Source organism: Lepisma saccharinum, chromosome 3 (assembly GCF_977018435.1).
Source record: "Lepisma saccharinum chromosome 3, izLepSacc3.1, whole genome shotgun sequence".
Taxonomy (NCBI): Eukaryota; Metazoa; Arthropoda; class Insecta; order Zygentoma; family Lepismatidae; genus Lepisma; species Lepisma saccharinum.
In genome coordinates, this window is record NC_139231.1 from 18,052,744 (window position 1) to 18,074,105 (window position 21,362).

General features: G+C 38.8%; 1 protein-coding gene across 1 annotated transcript in view; it reads right to left on the bottom strand.

Moving 5' to 3' along the window:
• Positions 1–21,362, bottom strand: part of LOC145984928 (tetraspanin-7-like) — a 73,416-nt gene that overhangs the window by 51,370 nt on the left and 684 nt on the right. The window lies entirely within an intron of this gene.

The window sequence follows — 21,362 nt, forward strand, 5'->3', positions numbered from 1 at the left end:
GTGAAAGTAGCTCTGGGGCTCATCCAGCCTCTTAACAACGAAACTGGAGGCGATCCTGGGGAGAGGCGGTCGGCCCGTGGTGTTGCTCACACCACCTTTAGTGCGAAAGATCGAGAATGTGTGGAGTCCTATCTCTGCAGCTCAAAATTACGATGTTTATAAAAGTATCAAACCGGTCGTCAGTATTTGATCACTTAAATAGCGGGGATATCTGTGATTGAGGCAGGTCCAAAGGTCGATCACTGGTTGCCAGTTTTTCTGCTCTCACGAACTTCCTGACATTGACCTTAATTGCGCTCTGTTCGGCTCAAGTGCACGAACAGTTGCTCTCACCGTTAACTCTGTTGTGAACAAAGCCTCATTCGGCTGTCTTATGAAGACACGGCTGCCCTTCCGCCCCTTAAGGGAACGCCATTGTTTTACGACGGGCGAATCTCACCATTGGAACAGTTGTGGCGTGTTATCCAAGTTTGTTTCAAAGTCCATACTGTGTACAGAGGAGGATAATATGAAGAGCGACCAGAACTGAGGTTTCAGCACTGGAGCCCCTTCAACAGCATAATCAGCTTAAAAGGATATACACAAATGGTTCCCAAAGTGTGCGGACGCCTCGAAATGTTCCAATATATTCAATCAATGCTATGATTGTTCCAAATATGTGCTTATTTTAGTACTTCTTACATATAAATGGGTGCCTTCCCGATGGCGCAGCGGTAGTGTCGTCGCCTTGTAATCAAGGTGTCCTGGGTTCGATACCTCGTGGAGGCACATAGTGGTTCGGATCCCACTTTAACTGTAGGTCCGGTCCGATTAGCCTTACTGTGCATAAAGTGGACTTCAAAACACCAACTCAAACAAACATATAAAATGTTTTTGAATTTGGAATATGTGTATTTTTTAACTTAATGCATGCAACCTAACCACACTAACTGAGCATATTGAAACACTACGGGCGCCGTGAAACAAAAAAAGTTTGGGAAATAAAAATATGTATTATTAACAGTTCATAGAAAAATGGTAGTTTTTCACGGTTTTTAAAGCAGCAGACTCATTCATTTCTCTAATTGGGCGAATGCCAACATCAAAACGGAATATTTTGTGGAAGGAGCTACTATAACGTAACAATATTCACGAACATAACCTTTGTTCTAATAATAAAAAGAAAAAAACTTATAGCAGCGAAACGCACCGAGTGATTTAGTCCTGGACTCGTTACCGAAGCAGTGTTTGATCCAGAATTTTATCTCTGGGTGGGTGGGGTGTAAGTTGAGGAAAAATGACCATAAATGAGGCATTTGTGAAAATTTGAAGGAGTATTCATTGCACTGAAGGTTCCTTCTGCACTGGGTATCGTTGCTTGCCTAATTCACCAATTATTGCCATCGTCGCGATTACTCAGAAGAACCATACGAGATTACTCATACCACGCGTTTTGTAACCGTGCTTTGAATCATTTGTCTGTAATCAACCACATATCCTAAAATATTTTTAAAAAAGTGACAATTTATTTTATATGTAAGAGTTGCCCGACCCTGTGGTCTAGTGGTTAGCACATCGCGCTGCGACGCCAAGGGTCCCGGGTTCGAATCCTGGTCGGGCTTGGTTGTTTGTGAATGTCCATTCATCAATTTTCATCATTTCATCACTCATACCCATCTTCGCAAATTAGCCAAGAGGCACAAAACGCGAAGTAAAATAAACTAAATCAATCAATCAATCAATATATGTAAGAGTTACCATATATGCAAGAGTTCTATTCTGCTGATAAATTACTAAAAATATTGTAAAGGATTTTGGTATTTTGTAAAAATATAAGAACATTGTAAATCATTGTAAATGTTCTGGATAAATGTAAACATACAAAAGCGGAAAGTTCTGTAAACTCTGGGAACACTCTTCTTGTTGCCGAGAGGGGATCTCTAGTAAATATCTTAGCCGCTCTCTTCTGGGCGTTTTTTGTGTATACCAAGGCGGGTATTTCTAATCCAGATTTCGAAAGCTGTGGTTCTCTACATCACCAAAAGACTGCTGTATAACTCAGTGGTTTCCAACTTCAAAAGTTCCGAGGGCCAAAATTATATCCAGCAGTTGATAGGCGGGCCCATTTTTATTGGGGGGGGGGGGTGGATTAAAAATTACAAAAATTGTAAGTACTGAACTGAAAATGTAGTACTTTCACATGACCTAAATTTCTAAAATGAGGCAATAAAACAATGGAATTGCAAATCAAAATTGTATAATTACAATTTATTTCACAAAAACCCAATACTTATTAATAGAAAGAAATTAAAGACACACCATACAAATAAGAATACTTCATAGTAAGTGTTCAATGTGAAAATTGAACCCGATCTGCTTGTTTTATTAAAGTTGTATTTGAATTTCTGTATTTGAAAGTCTCAGAAGGTGAAAGAGTGAAGAATCTGCCAGTCTGCTTCTGTAGCGGTTCTTGATAAACTTCATTGAAGAAAAAACACTTTCACACGTGTATGTGCTGCCGAACACTGATGTCATTCTTTGTCCAAAACTACGAAGGTTTGGAAAGCGTTCCTTTATATGGTATTTGAAAAACTCTGGCCCCTTTTCTTGCCTAGTTTGAAGGAACACATCGTCTTGCAAATCACGCAATTCAGGTTCGAGAGAAGCTTTTTTCATTTTCAATCTTACGTTTTTGGAGATATTGCGCATTTCGATATTTGCACAAACTTAGCAATCAGACACAGTACAATCCGAGTTGGGACACTGGAAATCTCTTCGTACTTCGTGCGTAGTAAAACAGATCTCTATAGCGCAGCAGTTTGTTTCTAAACACAAAGAGTGAAGCCTTCGCGGAAGCGGGTGAGTTCATTCCACATAGCGAAGGGGTGGAATGCATGGTGTGAAGAGAAAGTTACGTCACATTAAATTCTTCTGATGATCATTATTGACTGCAAAATCAATTCTACCTGTGATATGGTATTTCTTCACAGAGCTTCCGTTCCTTCAGTAAAATAAATAAAATTAACGTATTTTGTAAACTGGCTTCGCGGGCCGCAGGAAAAGGCAACGGGGGCCGCATGCGGCCCGCGGGCCGCCAGTTGGAAACCCCTGGTATAGGTTAGGGCCTACAAGCAGTGGCGATTTCTCTGGGTGTGTAAGTCGTGTGTCAACGGCCAAAGGAAAAGACATAAAGAGGAAAGCATCTGTACTTTAATAAATTACGATTTTGAGCGTTTTTCTTCAATTGTCAGTCTCGAGCGCCTGGTAGTTTTCGAACGCGGCGCAGCGTGCAGTGGTTGTCAGGCAGGCAGATCGGTCCCACACTGCCAGGGCGTTGGAGAGGAAATACAACGTCTTACCACTGCCAAAACATAGGATGACCGCGCATGCGCACCCTGCCACCCACCAGCATGGTTACCTTCTCAAGGCGTTGTATTTGTTTCCAACGATTTGGCTTTCATTCGCCCCGCGTTCCGCGTTGTTTTGCTCGTGATTGTTGTGCATTACTTTTTAAACGTGTGGTGTGAAGTGATGTGATTATTTTAAGATGGAGAATAGTGAAAGTGTTGTGCAAAAGTATTTAAATATTCCCTCTGTCCCATAATTATAGTCCGGTATGCCAAAATGGTGACTTTTTATTTATGTTCTTTTGGATACTTGATCGGAAAATTTGTACTGATCCTTGAGTAATAACGTTGTATGGTTCATTCCCGTGTTTAATTTTCTTCTTCTGTATACACCAATGTCACAGTTTGCTTATCGGACAATTATTATGGGACAACAAACAAAAGTGTACCGGACAATAATTATGGAACAGAGGGAGTAATTCATTTTCTTCGCTTTCGTATTCAGAGAAGTAACAAGTGATTGACAATGGTGGACCATGTCCGAATCTCACGATGTCAACATGTGTTAAAGGAAAAAGTGGTGCTGGAAAAGGTTTTGAGAGACATTTTCGAAAAGAACTCAATGCAATTTCAGACTGGCTTTGCGGGTGTGATGTGGTGAATAAATTTTACTGTTGGACATGTTTATTATTCTAGACTAAAAAATCATTGATAATATCGGCAACCAGATAACAATTAGATTCGCATCATTTGCAAAATTGCAATATTTTGATTTACTAAATCCCACAAATAAAAGAGAACTTTCCTCATCATCTCGTACATAAATTGAAGGAAATTTATGGCAGTCTGTTTAATTTAACCAAACTATAGAATGAACTTTGTTTGGTATGCTTCCACTGAAGGGTCAGAGAAAACACCAATTGAGATTGTAAATTATCTACTTACTGGACACGATCTAGTGGGTGGGTTTACGAAAATATATAAACTAGCAGTGTTGATCGCAACAATTCCTTCCACGACGTCATCTGTCCGAGAGATCGTTCTCATCATTGAAGAGGATCCACACATTCTGTCGCTCTACTCAAACTCAGAACCGGATGACGAATTTAAGTCTTACTTTCTATGCTGGGAGAAGAGAATAAATCCAAATTTTATGAGGCGGTGATCAGCGCATTTCTCTCCAAAGAAAGAAGAATAGAGCTGGAATTCAAGTAACTAAGTAATGAGCAGTTGATTTTTCAAAATTTACTTTTTGGAAGGATAAATGAAGGGTAAGGGGAAAAACTGGGAATGTGCATTATAGCGATTTTTCAATTAACGGGTAATTCTTATGTTCACGGTGTTTTTTAGGGGTGATAAGTAGGAGTTCCACCAACCCCCCTGGTTGCAAACTCGTGCTTTAAAAATTAATTGTATGGCGAAGTATTGAACATATTAATTTTCTCCTTACCCTTCAAATATATTAATACTTAAAATGAAGTATTTACTTGATTTAAAATAATTTATGTAATTTAATGTTTTTCTAAATATTTATAAAATTACACCAAAAAGGTACGGAGAAAATTTGTAATATTGGTTCACAGAAATGAGAGGGGGAGGGGTTAACATTCCTACTTTGCCAACGCCTGAAGTTCAGGGTCAGGAGACGCCACTGCCTACAAGTTATATCGGGTGAAAAGTCTGTTTTAAAGTTTATGTATGTCGTTAAAAGCTTAAAGCTTTAAAGAAGAGATACTAATAACTAGGGCTAGGATTTTTATGACTTAGCATACTTTTTTTTCTTTTGGTAAGGGTGATGTGTTCCCTGAATACATAGAAATTCATATTGTGAAGAAACTAATTGAATTAAGGTGCTTTTTAAGGGCATATTTGGCCATTCTGCGTGATAGAATATTTTGATGGGTTTTCGGTCATATTCAGCATATTTTTGCATTTTCAAGAAATATACAGTCATTTTCGAAGTGGATTCGTTTTTACTCCCATGTTTACTTGAGTGCTTTTTTTGTTTTTGGACTGTAGCAAAATCTTTTTCATTTTTATTTGAGAATTTAGAGAAAGTATTCATTGTGCATTGTAACTCAGGGCCCCATAAAGTGAACTAAAAATAGTACGTATGTGAAAATATATTAGCATTTAGATATCGATGTCTGGAACAGTCCAGTTATAAGGGCATATTTTTTCAAATTATAGTGCATATTTTGTAAAATTTCAGGTCATAAGAGCATATTTTATTTTGCATATTTTTTGTGATTTTTTAGGTCATAAAAATCCTTATATTCCGAGCAACTGTAGACAAAAAAAATACAAATCCTACACCACAGACCACGCAGGGGCTTGGTCCTACAGACCCATTGATGATGCCCTTTGAGAAGTCCGATAAGAGGCTGTATACGGACTAACCTAAAAATCCAATGTGCGTGTCACATTTTGTAAAATCTAATTTTATGAGGGGGCGGAGACTTGCCTTTCGAGACAGGCACTTTCAACTTGATACGAGACGAGACTGTACCAGGTAGTGTTGGGCGACATATCGTTCAGACAATTTATCGCGATTGCGGAAAAAAATATTGTCTGGTTGATATCAACTGGACGATATATCGTCACGACATTTTGGCGATATAATATCGTGTCGGCGATATATAGTCACGATATTTCGTGATATATATTGTGGAGACTATATATCGCCGATATCACGATACGGAAAAAATATCGTATCGTATCGTCTGTGACGATATCAAATTTCCGATATCGTCCATCCCTATTATAGTACCAGGACTCGCCATGGACCGTTATATAGTAGTAGTGGAATCCATGAGCGGAAGCTGTGTGTATATGGATCTTTCTTATTTCACTGGTCGGAACGATGAGGATGAATGATGAAGGTACGCGTAGACCAGAGATCGAAGTCTCATCTAGGCGGCTGGTCAGAAACAGTGACGTGCGTCCTGTTCGCAAACATTTTTTTCGTATAGGATGCTCTTCCGAACAGAATGCTCGTCTTACGAGTATCTTTATCTTTCAATCTAACTGGAATGCTGGCTAAGTGACAGTATCACTTAAACTCTTGGTAACCTCTCGTTGCCCAATGCGTGTCTGGAAGCTTATCAATTGATTCAATTCGTAATCACATGAGCGTTTGCACAATCCCGACCACTGGCGATGCTGCGGAAGCTGTTATCGGAGATCGAGGAAGCTGGTGGAGGAAACAGGCGAACGACCAATCCAAAAACACACTGGGTTCTTGCTCGCTTCCCACATTTCTGCTTCGAGTAACTGCGTAACAACTTTTCGCACTTCCGATCTCGTGACCTTCGATTCGACTAAAGCAACTAGCAGTTCGTCATTGTACTCCCAAGACTTTGAACACGCTGCTTCTCAGTTTCTGCCCCGCCCCCTCTCTCGGTGTACGAGCCATGATCCAAGGAGCGCAAGAGAGCCTCCCCGATGGTGCAGTGGTAGTGTCGTTGCCTTGCAATAAAGGGGTGCCGGGTTCGATTCCCGCTAGAGGCCCATAGAGGTTCGGATCCTACTTTAAACTGTAGGTCCAGTCCCAATTAGCCTTACTGTGAATAAAGTGGACTTAAAAAACACCAAATCAATCAATCGATCAAACCAAAGAGCGAAAGGAACAAAATTTTATTCCGTCGCGATTAACCTAAATTGATTTATTGATTTTCGTTTCATAACATCGCCTTTCTAGAACTTTTGGTTAATCGTTGTAGCCTAGAGAGACAAAATTAACATTACATGAGACAAAAAATTACCTCCGAATTACCCCCTGCCATGGACGTCTGCAGGATTTTTCCAGGGAGGGGCAAGGAAGGTATTTTCTTTCCAGGGGGGCAAACGAAGGCAAATATTCCCCAAAAATAGTGATGTTCCCTAAAAAACATTGCTTAAATTTGAATTTATGGTGTTCATGCAATAATTAACACATATTATTGTGCCTAAAATGAAATTATATTTGTGAATTACATATTTTTTGGTTGACTTTCATTTTCCCGGGGGAGGCACGGCCCCCTTGCCCGCCCTTCCGGACGCCCATGCCCCCTGCATTTTTCATATTTTGTTTTTTGTGGTCGCTTTTGTACTTCTTTAATTTAATCACGACGATGAGGATGAATGGTGATGTAGTAGACGAAACCACGAACAGAATAAAACGCCCATGTTTCGAACCCAGAGACTATTCAGTGGTAAATTTGTCGCCTTGTAATCAAGAGTTCTCGGGTTCGATAACAGGTGGAGGCACACAAGAGGTTCGGATCCCATTTAAAATGTAGATCTTATCAGATTGGCCTGCCTATTTGTGCATCAAGTGGACTGCAATCAAACTTTCGATGCAGTGGCGAATGAAAGCACTTTGTAGAAGGTGGATGGCCCATTTCTTTCGCTATCGTCACCCGGGTCCATTAAAATTATATCGCTACTTGTATATCCTTGACGAGCCGATCTTGGTTTGAAGTTAGATACAACCGCGAAGGCAACTGGCATTCCCTTATTCATGGTAAGATATAAAAGAATTGGGGAAAATCGTCATTTACTTTATTTTCTATTTCTATGTTGGTTATTCTACGTCTCTTATCTACCTGTTGGGTTAATCGCGACGATAAGGATGAGTGATAGATTAAATGGATAATGCGGCAAACAAAATTATACATCCATGCCTTAACCAGACTTCGAACCTGAGACCTCTGGTGTCGCACTACCATGGGGCTTTTTTGCTAACTGACTAAAGGCCAAATCGCACGGAACTGGTTTTTACAGTAGGAATGTCCTAGTTGGCGCTGGACTGGCTACCTGGCTGGAAGTGATGACTGCCAGGATGGCTGCTGGACTGGTTTTGACGACTAGACCGTGTTCTAATTGCAACTCGCTTCTGTACTAGATACTGTACTAACAACCAATCAGACCGAACGTTCGGTTGTGTGAAGATAATCTGAGTTTGGCGAGGAAGATCGGTAGCAGTTTTTGAGCATTGGTTGCGCTTTTTTCTTTCTTTTATTGTGCCAGCTGCTTGATAAAAAAATAACAAATGAGGCGCATTCGTGTTCATCAATATTTAGAAATGTATCCATAGCAAAGAGATTTTAACACGACAGATGAGATTAGCCGATAATGAAAATCTTTATCATCATCACTGTATTAAATCTTAACAAAATACTTTTTTTATGAACGAATCCTGCGAATCTCATGCATGAATACATATCCGGGTTTATTAAAAGCATGTTGAATACACCTTGACTACCACATTTTCTTTCGAGCCAATTTCAAGCCGATGTTTTTTTTTAAATTTTGGCAATTGTAGAAAATCATCAGTAGGTCAGCGAGGCGATAGCATCCTTTAATCCGCTCAGGTTGCTCTACATGTGCATACTTTAAACACATTTTCGAATTCAACAAGAAATTACATTCATTTATAAACTGACAATTTTTCTTAGAAAAAAACTATTTCTTCAATATCTTTAATACGAAAAATCGTTTGTATGCCGGCCACGGTACTTTATACGATTCCATTTGTACTTGCTTGTTTCTCTTTCATTCCAAGTTCAACAAAATCCATCCCGTCTACAATGACTCCTTTTCTAGGACGACTACCACGTTCCATATGAATGCAGTAATCTACTCAAACAATGAAAGTATTTGTACACAATTAGAAATTTAGCATGCAACGAAGACTAGCTTCCTTGCCCTAGGGGAGTCAACGGACATCCTTTGACGTTGACCTTAGCATCCAGAGAACACACATTCGGATGCTAGATTTAACTCTTACAAATTATCAAGTTAACAATTAAGTGTTGTAAAGTAAACTGTTGATAACGTTAATTCTATTGCATAGAGTAACTCTTACAGTTAATTAATTTTACAAGTTGTTAGTTACAGTTAGAATTTCCAAAAGAAAGTAACTTATTTGTGACTGGAAGTTCAAATTGCTGTGTAGTGAAAGGCAAAATTACTGAAAGGAAAACATCAAAGTAAGCGTCCAAATTGCGCCTTAGGCCATGGCGAACATCTAAATCTGGTTCTGTTCTTCGTAGAACAGCTGCTTTCCCACGAATTTTTGGAGTCCTATCTAAAAATACGAAAAATAATGATAGTGTGCTGTTGTATCTATGTCATCCTTTACTTAACTCTCCATTAACAACAAATACACATCACAGCTGAATAGTGCGGGACATTTTTGCTATCCTTTTTCAAAATCTACATCGTCTTCTTCCTCACTTTGCCCTACATGTAAAGGTTCAAAGAAGTTAGTATTAAGGAGGTGGGTTTTATTTATACAGCGTATACACTTGTAAGTTTCTTCTGTAAATATGATGTATAAGGAAACAAACTGCCGGAGTACTAAGTGAGGTGAGCAGGAGCGCCGAAACCGGGGGAGGGGGCCTATAAAGGGCCCAATGTACTATAACTTTCAACACGATTTCACTTTGTAACAAAATATTATTTGAGTGATAAAAATTTCATAAATTAATTATTTGAGGGCTCTGGGAAATTTCGCAGGATTCTGGCAAACTGCACTAAAGTGGTCTAATCCTGTCCCAATCTCAAAGAACTATAGGTATTTTGTGGAAATACCAACAAGATAACAATTTGATGGAACATTACTTATCTAAATTGAACTATTAATTATCGAACTAGGACGGCAAAATGAATAACGAAAGGTACATGTTTTTAATTTATTAGCTATGATATTATCCTCATTGAGTTCGGAAAAAAATCTATAAACGATATGCTATAGATATTCCACGTTCCGATGAGTACTCATGGTGCACAGTTAGAGCAACTATTCAGGAGGTAATTTATAACATTCAGGCCCCTAGGCTATCCTTTGTTTTGGCCCCTGCCGACATTACCATCATAATTATTTCCATTAATGGTATGCTCTGTATTAATAACACTTTTAAGCTTTAAAATATACACACATATGAGTAAAAATTTGACTTGAGTTGAGACTTGTATGGGTTAAAATGCAGTACTGAAAAAATAAGTTTTTTAAACGCTAGAAACCCTTCCTTCTACTTTTTTCATGGAAAACCAAGTAAAAGGACTTGAAATGTTGATTTATTTTGCTATTATTAGAAATTTAAGGAATTTCAATAATCGAAGGTCCTCGTCACTTCAGCTACTTCAAATAACTAACTCTCTAGCCTTCTCAAGCCCGAAGGTTCATGGCTGCAGCAACACAGGCCTTTCATCTGTCCCTATCTTGAGCAAGATCTATATACTCAAATCCCTACCGATTTCCTAGGTCAATCTCAACGTTGTCCCTCCATCTTCGTCTTGGCCTTCCTACAGGTCTCTTACCATCAGGTTTCCCAACAAGAATCCTGTAAACTCCTCTTTCCTCTCCCATTCGTGCCACATGGCCTGCCCACCTAAATCTTCTTGATTTAATTATTCTAATAACATCTGGACATGAATACAAATTATGTAGTTCTAAATTATGCAACCTTCTCCACTCACCTGTCTCCTCATCCATTTTAGGTCCAAAGATTTTCCTAAGGATCTTATTTTCAAATACTCTCAATTTATGTTCTTCTTTCAGTGTAAGGGACCAAGTTGCACACCCATATAATACTACAGGCAAAATTACTCTTTTGTATATTTTAACTTTCAGTTTCTTAGATATTAAACGAGAAGACAAAAGTTTATGAAGAGAGAAGTAACATGCATTTCCTGAATTAAGCCTACTTTTTATTTCCTCTATAATTTTAATTTGTTAATATTTCTCGTAAGTATTTGAATTTGGAAACTGGTTCAAACGAGTTGTTGTCAATAATTAGATTTTGATTATTACTTAACACTTGGTTTCGGCCTGTAAGCATATATTTAGTTTTCTCTTTGTTAACTTCCAAACCTCTCTCTTTAGCAGTTTTGAAAAATATTTTAGCATTATTCTTAATTGTATTTACATCATCCCCTAATAAGTCTACATCATCTGCATATGCTAACAACTGAGTCATACCATTTAATTTTAGTCCTTCTTTAGTTTATTTTACCTTCCTAACAGCATATTCTAAGGCAACTTCCGCGTCTCATTTTTGGTCAACCCTCTGATCTTGTGGCCCCAGGCTCAGGCACGTATCCAGGAATTCCCTTCGGGGGAGGGGGGAGGCTGAACATCATATTTTTAAAGGGTATAGATACAACCTCACAATTGTATGTTTAAGGCCTGTGATGGCGATTGGGTTCCTAAACGGGGGGGGGGGGGGCAAGGAAAGTTTAATTTCTCTTGGTAGACAAGGCCTAGGATTAAGAGGCAAAAAAATGAGGAGCAACTATACCCTAAATGGTTGCCACTGTTTAAGGCTGCCATTTTAATCAGAACGTGAAATCTGAACTTTTTTACCACTCGACTCCTCTGTATCCATGCATTAACATTGTGTGCCAGAACCACCTGAGTGTGTGTGTTTGTCCATTTCTTCTCATCAGGTATCAACACATGTATGGTGTCAGTGTTTTTACGAAGCCGTTACACATGCACGGGATGGACAATCCACACGACAACGCGAGATTCAAACTGTGGGCCGCGAGGTGGACGCAGACAGTTCTCGAATTTTCTCTGATTCGAGCCTGATTGCAGCTCTTATAAAAGCCGAAACCCACTAAATTGTTCTTATTCAGGCGTCTGAAAACCCTTTCGTTCACAACAAATCTAATGTTTCGTCTGCCAATATGATCAAATGCTTAGTTATTTATTTATTTCTAGTGACGTGCCCAAGAGAGGATTATTGGGACCATAACCCCATTTGATCCAGTATTCCTTCAAAAAGAAACGTGAAAGACAGGAAAAGATGGCAAAATGAGGACTGACTACCAAAAATAGTATTCGTAACCCGTGTCCCTACCGATAATCCTGGGCACGCCATTATTTATCTCCCGACATTTTTTTTTTTTAAATCAACTCACCAGAAGTTTTTATCATTTCGTATTCGGCCCTCGACCTGAACTAGCTGCACTACACTGAGGATACGGAAGTTCCGCTGTCGTCAAATGTCTTCAGCTTCGGACCCGAACTAGTAGACTTTGTTACTATACGATATTCAGTCCTTTTTATTTTCGAATCACTAGATCTTACAAAGCAAGCAATGGACACTCACAGATCACTAATCGATTGTATGAATTGCCACACTGGGAAAATTCTGAAGTCTCATTAACCGATTCTGTTGTACAGATCAACCGGTAAATTGAAGCCGCATATTTATATTCTCATTATATTCTATTCTAATTTTATCTAGTGTAAACTGAAAAATTTCCTGGGGGAGGGGGCTCGATTCCCCTGATTCCCAACTTGGATACGTGCTATTACACAATGTAACAAAAAAATATATTATTTCTGTTCCTGGGTAATAATTGTTATTTCCTAATTCCTTGTGTTCCAAAAGTATAGAAAATTGGTATCATTCCTCATAAACTTTGTTTTTGTAGCCAGGACAATGATGTTTTGAGATTTACTCTTTTCCAGTACACGTTTTTTCTCATTATGAATAAAGAAGATAAATAACGTGTCATATTGCGCGCTGTAACAATATACTGGTCTCCCCTATAACTGAAATGGACAGGTCTTGGCATTCTGCCAGCAACAATAGTGCAAATCGTGCAGTTTGAAGCGGTTCATTGTCGTCCTAGCTGCCTAATTAGATACACGTTTACAATGCCATCAAGAAGCTGCAAGTATATGGCAGACGAATTTTGTTATGTCTGTGGCCATTTTATCAAGAAAAGAGGAAATAAGTACTCTGTGAAAGCATCTGCTAAAATGTGTGAAGCATACAGAGCATATTTCGGCATGTCTGTAGGGGAACAAGACAAAACCTGGGCACCTCATTTCACCTGCGATAACTGCAAAAAAACTCTGGAAGGTAAGATGGAAAATTAAAATGTAAAATTTTAATAATTTCAATTATATATTAAATATTTAGGGTTTTCTTGAAGAGGCCTAGAGTTTATTGTTTATTTCAAATGTATTTTGAAAAATTACTTTTACTAACACCTTACATGTTTAACATTTAATAAACTGCTATATACTTTATTTTTCCCACATTAATGTTGAATTGTACATCCTGTTTTGTAAGTTGCTTGTGCACCTAACCAATAGTAGTGCACTTAAATTACAAGGTTTGGGTGCAGTTGTGCACCTGATTGACAAAGATAATAAAGTATATAATTTTGTGCATATTAAATATATATCTACATATCTCATATGTGAAATATGTTGTGAAAATACACATTAGTTTATTTTTGTCTTTTGTCTTTTGCAGGATGGTACAGAGGAGAAAAGAGAGCCATGAAGTTCACTATCCCAAGAATTTGGCGGGAACCCACTGACCACTCAAGTAATTGCTACTTTTGCATGGTGGATCCTTCCAAACGTCGGGCTGGAAAGAATGCGCAAGCTATTATATATCCGGATATACCTTCGCCATCGCCCCTGTGCCACATTGCCCTGAGTTTCCCGTGCGCACTCCTCCGGAGAAAAGCTGCCCTCTTCAGACGAGAGTAGTAAGTCAGAGAGCGAGGAAGACATTGATCTTCATACTTACAATTTGCGAGCCGAAGAGAGAAACCCATACTACCCCAATCAAAAAGATCTTAACGACTCAATAAGAGATCTTGGTCTCACCAAGTCCAATGCAGAACTCTTGACGTCCAGGCTTAAGCAGTGGAATTTATTAGATGAAAGTGTGCAAATAACAGATCAGAGGAAGTGTCATCAAAGATTTTCCAGCTTTTTCATAAGTCAAGATGGACTCTGCTTCTGCCACAATGTCACCGGTCTGTTTGAAGCAATTGGAATTGACTTCACTCCAAATGAGTGACGCCTCTTTGTAGACAGTTCGTCCAGAAGTCTTAAAGCCGTGCTTCTTCATAATGGAAATACATACCCGTCTCTTCCACTAGCTCACTCAGTCCACCTCCAAGAGGATTACAACAGCATAAAGCGATTGCTAGATACCTTGAAATATGATGAGTATGGATGGGAAGTCATCGGAGACTTCAAAATCATAGGATTTCTAATGGGTCTCCAAGGCGGTTTTACCAAGTTTCCTTGTTATCTTTGCCTATGGGACAGCAGAGACACCAAAGCGCACTACAACACGAGGTACTGGCCACAGAGGACCGAGTCCTCTGTGGGGAAAAACAACGTCAAGTGGGAGCCACTGGTAGACCCACACAAGGTGCTAATGCCTCCACTCCATATTAAATTGGGCCTGATCAAACAATTTGTCAAAGCTTTAGATAAGGAGTCAGCAGCCTTCAAGTACCCTCAAGACTTCTTTCCTAACCTGTCTGATGTAAAGATCAAAGCCAGTGTCTTCGTCGGCCCACAGATAAAGAAGCTTTTGGCGTGCGAAGAATTTCCCAAGAAGCTCGGTGACAATGAAAAAGCATCTTCGAACAGCTTTGTTTTAGTGGTTAAGGGCTTTTTGAGCAATCATAAGTCCGAAAGCTACGTGGAAGTGGTTGAGACTCTGGTGAAGAACTACGTCAAAATGGGCTGCAGGATGTCCCTGAAAATTCATGCCCTCGATGCTCACCTTCATACATTTAAGGATAACATGGGAGCGTACTCTGAGGAGCAAGGCAAGCGTTTCCATCAAGATATAGCTATTGGACTTCGAACGTCGCTACCAAGTTCAGTATAACGAGAACATGATGGAAGACTATATTCGGGGGCTGATTCGTGAAAGTAATGTACAGTATAATCGTAAATCCCGGAAAACTACTCATTTTTAAATCTTTTGCAATAATTTTGTTCACAACTAGATTGCAAATATATGTCACTTTTGATGTATGTGTGTTTGTATTTTTCTTTATGTAAATGAAAAGCACGAATTCGTATATTTTCTCATTGAAAACAGGTAAAATTTAAAAATAACACTGCCCTGGTCACAAAAACAAAGTTTGAGGGGAATAATAGGCATTTTCTATGGTTTCCAGTCAGAAGCTTTTAGAAAATAAAACTCACTACACAGGAACAAAAATCGTGTTACAGGGTGCAATAATAGGGTTACAGAACATTCTCCGTCTTTCCTCGATAATTATTTCTCTCCTTAAATTATCCTCATTTTATTTTATTTCACACCACAAGGAACAAAAACCTCATTTTATCTAGTGTAAACTCAAAACTTTCGGGGGGCTCGAGGTCCCTAAGCCCCCCCTTGGATACGTGCCTGCCCAGGCTATAGCCTAGGATAGCGTAGTAGCAAATACTCACTGCTACTATTTAAGAAAAGCAGAAAGAGTAGCGCGCTTGCTTTTACTATATATGTTTCTTGCTAGGCTGAAAGTAGTTTTTCTTTGCATCGCCTCAAGAACTATTTACGAACATGAGGAGAAACTGGATAATATTACTACTAAAGGGATCATGAAATATTCATCGAATGTTGTTTCCTTTTGTAAGAAGTTGAAAATATTTTGTTTTGCAAAATGCGACTGTTTTAGTTTAATCAGGATTAGTAATTTTTTTATTCATACGATATGCCTGAAACATATGTGTGCTCCTTCATACTGCATTACTGTGGCTAGTGTCACTTATACAATGCGTAACCAGCGATAAAAAAAAAAATGTGTGTGTATATATGAGAGCATATGCGAAGGTATTAAACTCCCATAAAGGATTGTGGGAAGAAGTACAGTATATAAACAGTATATGATAATAAAATTGTCAATCAAAAGTTGCGGATAAAATATTATGTTACATAATTATGTAATCACAATATTGAGATTTTTTTGTCTAGCTCATAAAGTTCTATGTACAAGGTGTTTCAATAACATGGTAACTGAAGAAGGAGCGTTTTGGATACTTTCAGTTATCTTTTTATTGAAACACCCTGTACCTTGATACGTATATAATTGTTGTTTCAGTTGTAATTGTAATTACAAAGATTAACTCTCTATTTCGGATTCTTTAAAAAAAAAAAAATACTTCCCCCTACGGAAAGAAATCGGTCTTTACGCTTTCCTTATTTTTGCCCCCCCCCCCCCCCCCCCCCAATGTCTAAGTTCATCGGCGCCTATGGAGGTGATTATACTAGACTAGTCGTTCATGGAACCTCAAAGCTTCGCCATGGCCTCCCAGGCATTGGCGGATTTAGCGGTAGATGCTAAGAAAAGTAATCAGTAATAGGTTTGGTTCGTAATATTGTTACTTTATAGTCGCTCCTTCCACAAAATATTCCCTTTTGATGTTTACATTGGCCCGATTAGACAAATGAATAGGTATCCTCATTAAAATCCGTTCAAATTGTCACTTTTTTCTATGAACTTTTAATAATACATTCTTTTATTTCTGAAAAATGTCTACGTCATTAAATACCCTTTTATACTTGGTGCCAAAACTGGAAGCAAGGGCAGTTTACTTTCTCCTGGTAGACAAGGCTTAGTATTAAGAGGCCATAGTGCGGGGACAAAAAGTGGGGACAACTGCCCCACGCCCCCGCCCTCCTTATCGTCGTCACTGAAAGTAGTGATATCTCTTCCACTGTCTGTGAGAAAGCTTTTAGTTAATTCTTACCTTTTAATGTGCTGCTTTGTCTTGTGCAGTTCTCTTTACAACCTTGCACTAACTTTTCTCAACGGAATTTTTACACCCCTTAACGTTTCAAAAAAGAATTTTAGATAAGGGGTTATTTCCCCGTATACATTGAAGAGTGCAAATTGGCTACACCTAACCGACGCACCCAACAATTTTAATTCAATCAATCAATATAGTTATCTCAACAAACAAAATATGGTCAAGCAAGACAAGATAGAATTATTTTCTGACTTCCTTCGGTAATATCATATTCCAGACAGGCAAAGAATAAAACAACGTTTAGCATAAATAAACTAATCTGAACTGGATTATCTGGCCACTGGAAATCGAATTGGAGACAACTTTCTTAGAAATCGATCACGTTAATACCATGCCAATGGGGAGGCCTTCAGAGGTAAAATATGGTAACAGATTATACGAAAATTTACTGAAGAAATATATATATTATATAAGACCATACACTCGCCAGGCCCATAGCTAGAACTGATCTCCAGGCGAACTCAAGGGTTATCAGGGGAGCTTTGAAAAAACTTCATTATTAAATGAAGGTAAATTAAGTGTATCGGGGGTCATTAAGTTAATTTAGAATATAAAATTTAGAAATATCATATAGGCACTATGATTGAAGTGAATATGGTACATTTTAACATTTATGATATAAATATCTGCATCTTCAAAAATAGTATGGAGTGTGTATTACGGAATGGTATCAGTAGCAGTCATTAGCACTTCAAGAGATGTTTTACAAGATATGGAAAAAAACTGTAGTATTATTATGATATTTGTTGTCTCCAATTCGATTTCCAGTGGCCAGATAATCCAGTTCAGATTAGTTTATTTATGCTAAACGTTGTTTTATTCTTTGCCTGTCTGGAATATGATATTACCGAAGGAAGTCAGAAAATAATTCTATCTTGTCTTGCTTGACCATATTTTGTTTGTTGAGATAACTATATTGATTGATTGAATTAAAATTGTTGGGTGCGTCGGTTAGGTGTAGCCAATTTGCACTCTTCAATGTATACGGGGAAATAACCCCTTATCTAAAATTCTTTTTTGAAACGTTAAGGGGTGTAAAAATTCCGTTGAGAAAAGTTAGTGCAAGGTTGTAAAGAGAACTGCACAAGACAAAGCAGCACATTAAAAGGTAAGAATTAACTAAAAGCTTTCTCACAGACAGTGGAAGAGATATCACTACTTTCAGTGACGACGATAAGGAGGGCGGGGGCGTGGGGCAGTTGTCCCCACTTTTTGTCCCCGCACTATGGCATCTTAATACTAAGCCTTGTCTACCAGGAGAAAGTAAACTGCCCTTTCTTCCAGTTTTGGCACCAAGTATAAAAGGGTATTTAATAACGTAGACGATATTTTTCAGAAATAAAAGAATGTATTACTAAAAGTTCACAGAAAGTAACGCGTCTGGCTACCATGCTAAAGGTCCCGGGTTCGATCCCCGGCCGGTTCAAATCCGGGAACTTTTCTAACGTTGGAAGCGGCCCCGGCGCCCACCCAGCGTCGAATAACATGGGTACCTGGGGGAAACCCTAGGGGGTAAAGGCGGTCAGGGGCGTGGTGCTGATCACATCACCCCCACTTACGACCGGATCAAGAAAGTGTGGGGCGTTACCCCCGCACCCCCTATACGCCTTCATGGCGTGGTGCTAAGCACAGGGGAGCACTTTACCTTTTTATCTTACATTCCACCTCCAGTCGAAGCAATAAAACTCCGCCTCATTCCCAAGTATGGGTTCTGTTGACATTTGACGCAAATGCGGAAGGAATGTGGATGATGACATCAAAGTCACAGATATCTGTTAAACGAGAGGCTGCAACAGGGGCAGACAAGGTACAGATAAAGAAGGCCTCCTATGAAAGAACTTTCTAAAGTCCAAATAATCTTCTAAACACTTGCCGCTGCTTAGACTTCTGCTCCTAAACAAAATAATATATTCTGTTTACATTTTCACACTTCACCTCAAACAAATTAGAATACAAGATACTTTTACCCAATGTCAAGGGGGCTGGCGTTCTGGCGACCATGACTGGCTACGGGCCTGAACTCGCACACATGCAAAGCTTTTAGTGTTGTTCACGGGACGAGACGGGACAGGCTTTTAAAAATTCGAGACGAGACTAGATTGACCATGTGTCATGAGACAAACTAATATTTTCGAGACGAGACAGCATTTCCACGAGACTCCACGAGACGAGACAGGCCAAAGTCTCGTCTCGTGGGCAACACTAAAAGCTTTCATGTTCGTGCCAGTTTTTCCCTAGCAAGGGTGACCACAAGGGGTTTTGCGGACGCAGGTTGCGTCCACCCAACTTTTTTGGGGGGATTTTTTTTCCTATGTTTTTTTTGTGATGGAAAATTGACTGAATAAATAACAGCACTGGACAGAAATTAAACTTCGTTAACATTTAAGAATGACTTCGTATGCTGCTAATATACTGCTAATGGACGGGTAGTAATTTGGGGGAGGGGAAGGACAATATCCAGCTCTTACATATTAAGTCTTAAATTGTCGGGTGAATTTTTGTGGGAAGATACAGCATTAAAACTTGGGAGGGGGGATACTAAAAAACTCTTGAATATCAATGCTGTCTTACATTATCACAGGAATTGTAGTATGGGGGTATCGAGCATTAAATTGGAGGGGTATCTTGAGGGGTAATATCCAGACAATGGATATCAATTTTAAGTCCTAGATTGGTACAGAAAAAAATGTTTCTTATCCACAAATACTGTTCATACATAATTTATTTTCTGGCATTTCAAATTAAGTATCCAACAAATCATCAATCAATATGCTAGCTTTGAGTGTCGAAATTTTAAAACATTTTAAAATATTAACTGTTGACCAATTGACAGGCTATTGCATTCACATTCAAATCAGTTACTATATACGTATTTATGAAAATAATTTGGGGGGATTGCGTTCATGGTCTTGGGGGGGGGGGATGGGCACCCCTGTTCCCTAGAATGAATTTTCGACTTTTCTTTCCTTTTTAAAGCATTGCTAATTCTGCCTCACAAAGACTGCTAACGCTATCGCCTTGTAGTCGAGGCATCCCAGGTTTGATTTCCAATGGCAGGTGGCACAGTGGGTTGGGCCATCTAAACAAGATTATCTTAATGCATAGTGGGCCTAAAACAAAAGTTTGATAAACTTTATTTTTATATATATACAAAACACGATAAAGTAAACTCTGCAATTAACATGTAGAAAGTCTACGTTTTCATTCTTACACTCTATGAAATAGTTATTCTGGACTTAAGGCATATTCTGCGCCTCCCAAAAAAATAATTTTGGATCAGTCTACGCTTCCAGGGTGTTGGCTAAGGTTCGAGGAAAATAAAGCGGTCAATTATTAAATAAGACGATTTGAAGACATGGTGGTAATGGGGTCATTAATCAAGGCTTGCTGAAAAAATTAATAAGTTGTTAGAGATTAATGATTTTCACAGTTTTCATTAGCCTAATATTAAAGATTGTGTGTGATAAAAACTTCTAAATAAGAAATATCCACTATTATTTTACGTCACTTTTGCCACATTTTACTAACCATGATAATGAGACGACATTGATGGACGCTAAACAACAACACTCGTGCCCACACTGAGTGTGGCATGAGTGTTCTTTACCGTGACTCGAACCCGAGAACATCGGTGAAGAATAGAAAGTCGATCACGTAACGAGCTCCTGAGCTGGCCGTTCAAAAGGCAAAACTATCACTTCCGAACTTTCAAGAATTTCGGTATTTATCGAAGAGCGCTCTGAACGTATATATGCTTTGGTGACGATACACTTGTGTCGAAAACTCACTCATGTGCATCTTCAAAATTTCTATAGAAACAATTTATTAAGATTAGCCAACACTCTGAATGCAGTGTCAGTTTGTCATTAAATAGTAGTCTCTTACTTATTGAGCACCATGTTTATTACAATAAATTATATTCTATAATTGTTATTTGACGCCTATTCCGTTTACTGGTTTTCGGAACACTTCTTTACAATCGAAATTAAATACCATGCGAGGAAGTCTTACCATCAATGGAGCCCGCAGAGGAGGGCCATGGGGGAAACTCCCCCCCCCCTTGAGATATCTGGAAAGACTTCACATATTTCAAATTTTGTAATTGTAGCGTGAAAACATGGACGAGAGGTGCCGTGATAGACGGGAGATTAAGTGCGTATGCAAATTTTCCTACTGCTTGGGAAATACGATGCTTTATGAGAATTCTATTAACTGGGAGAAAGCATCACCACACCTTTCTCCCACTTTAAGCACTGCTGCTCCCCTGAGAAAAAATCCTGCCGGCGGCCTTGCTTACCATGTTTCGAAATTTAATTCTATATTGCATTCTTGTTAAAAATTACGACATAACCTATCTTTCGTCATAACAATGCATTTTTTGCTAGAAAATATTTTTTCAGCATCTACTAACTAATTGATTTAGACAAAAAAAACATCCCAATATGGCCTGAATTGTC